The sequence below is a fragment of the Panthera tigris genome, chromosome X (genome assembly GCF_018350195.1).
Source record: "Panthera tigris isolate Pti1 chromosome X, P.tigris_Pti1_mat1.1, whole genome shotgun sequence".
In the NCBI taxonomy this organism is placed as follows: domain Eukaryota; kingdom Metazoa; phylum Chordata; class Mammalia; order Carnivora; family Felidae; genus Panthera; species Panthera tigris.
The window spans coordinates 28,512,174-28,514,844 of NC_056677.1; the positions used below are offsets into that span (position 1 = coordinate 28,512,174).

The 2,671-nt window shown below is 38.4% G+C and overlaps 1 pseudogene; it reads left to right on the forward strand.

Moving 5' to 3' along the window:
• Nucleotides 1-241: 241 nt before the first annotated feature.
• On the forward strand, nucleotides 242-648 carry LOC102971216 (annotated as a pseudogene).
• The last annotated feature ends 2,023 nt before the right edge of the window (nucleotides 649-2,671 follow it).

A 2,671-nucleotide genomic window follows, 5' to 3' on the forward strand; every position in this document is an offset into this window, starting at 1 on the left:
TGTCAGCACAGAGCCCGATGCGGGGCTTGAACCCACCAACTGTGAGATCATGATGTGAACTGAAATCAGAGGCATAACCGACTGAGCCACCCAGGTGCCCTTATGGATTTATTGTTTTCCTTTGTTCCTAATTAGATTTTAATTTATATATCTTCTTTAGCCCTTTAAGCAAATGGTTAGACTTCAGGGCACCATTCATAGTACTATTAATCTGTAGTACTAATCAGACATTTATAAAGAGATGAATATAATCCCATGTTCACGTGGCCCTGGGGCCAGACTCTGGGTCTCCTTGCAGCATCCGGGGCAGCTTCAGGGCAGAGCACTGACTGCAGGAGCACGAGTCCTAGCAGGACAGGCATCTACAAAGTTTCTTCTCCTCTATCAGTTTTAGTTCAAAGTAGTGCAGCCAAAAATGTAACGAAAGGAGGCGTTATGCTTCCAGAAAAATCTCAAGAAAAAGTACTAAGCAAGAGTAGTAGCTTGTGGACAGGCTCTACAGGAAAGGGTGGAGAGATTCAACCATCCAGTGTGAAAGCCGGAGATCAAGTTCCTCTCCCAGACTATAGAGGCACCAAACTAGTTCTAGATGACAAGGATTATTTCCTATTTAAAGATGGTGACATTCTCAGAAAGTATGTGGACTGAAATACATTATTACTGATATGGCGTCGGGTGAAGCTGCCCATTCCAGTGAAATTGTGGAATCATTCATCATGTAAATAATTTTCATGTCTTTTTTTTATGATAAGTTAATGGTATCCAAATGAATGATATCCAATGTCTCTAAAATTGAGCTTTAGCATACTAATATAATCATCACCAAAGAAAAACATATACATGAAAAAAAGATGAATATGAAACCAAGTGATAGAGTATCAGCACAGTAGTAATAATAGTAACATGATCTTATAAGAAGTTGTTGACAAAGTTAAATTTAATTTATACCCCCAAAGTACTAAGAATGGTATCAATATGTACCTCTGGTAAACAGGGATTTCCAAGAAACGGAAACTGACTTATCAAGTAGTTACAACTTAAAACTATAGTGAAGTCCTAATTTTCTTTCATTTGACAACTTGGACAAACATTTGAGATGAAAAGTGTGTAAAGAAAATTTTATCCTGAAAATGTTCTCTCAAGTCTAATCTACCAAGTGAAAAACTTATACTAAAATATATTCGACTGTCTTCTACACAAGTACCTTGCCTCTAATGAGTCAAAGAACACCAGTATTTAGCAAATTTTTGAAGAAACCATGAACATTTTACAGCCCTTGGCTTGCATATATATAAATGTTGAACAAATTGCCAAACATACAGGTTTCCCTCCCCCAACCCCCCATGGATAAGGTCCCATCCCTGACAGAGAAGTCTAAAAACAAGAACTACCAGAAGTTTGACAGGAAGTGAGGCTTATACCTTTTAAGGGGCAGAGGATGTATGTGATGCCATAGTAACAGTCGCCTCAGGACAGCAGGTCATGAGTTAGGAAGGATGGCATTTTAAGACCTGCAGGGTAAGTGGTAGTTCATGAGCAAATTAACCCAGTTCGTTGTTATTTCCTTATTTACGTATTTTTCAATTTTTACTGCCTATGGTAAAGATGTACTTAAAAATTTTGAGCAGGACATAATTGTGATCACACACAATATTAAGGGACAAGGTAGGTCCTTGTTACTCTATCGTTAGAGTGTTCAACCCTCAAACAGTAAAATATACCTAAGAACAGGGGCACCTGGGTGGCTCAGTCAGTTAAGTGTCCAACTTCGGCTTTGGTCATGATCTCAGGGTTCGTGGTTCGAGTGCTGCGTTGGGCTGTGTGTTGGCAGTGCAGAACCTGGAGCCTGATTCACATTCTGTGTTTGTCTCTCTCTGCCCCTCCCCTACTCGTATGTGCACATGCTCTCTCTCAAAAATACATAAATAAACATAAAAATATTAAAAAAAATAAAATATACCAAAGAACAAAGTAAAAGCAATAGAATCATATTCAAAGGTGAGGGTTCTATTCTGTTCTTCCAGGTAGAATATTTCCCTTCATTGTGAATGTCGAACATACACATTTTAGTAAAGATAAAGAAAATTTATCTATGTATCAGTTAAAGAACATCCGCAAAGTAATCAATTTTCAAATAAGCTAGCACTAAAAGAAAGAAGGAGCAAACTATATATTTTTTATGGTCAGAGGTTGCAAGACGCAGCACACTGGCAGTATGGGTTTGGTTTTCTAGTACAGAAAATTAACGTTACTTTGAAAAAATATTAAAACTTATGCATACATTATGGAAACACAGGAGCTTGTGGTCGCAGACAACTAGAAAAGTAAGAAGGGTAACCATGAAATACCAACAAATTATGCAGAAAATAGAAGGGAAATGATGCTTGGTGAGGACAACACATTCTCAGTGTGACAACCACAATGGTATACCCAGTTCAGACTGTCTACTCATTTCATATATCAGTGGCCTCTGAGGCTTAGGAAGCCTATAGGCTCGGCCTAGAGATATTCTATTTTCCGCAGAGAATCTATCTTACACTGGGCAAGTCTACTTATCTACCTACTGTTTTTCTGATTCTTGCCTAGATACTTACTGTCACAGGTACAGATGAATTCAATCCACCTTGGGGCTCACACTGGGAACCTGGAAGGATTTGTAAGCATGCTTCAA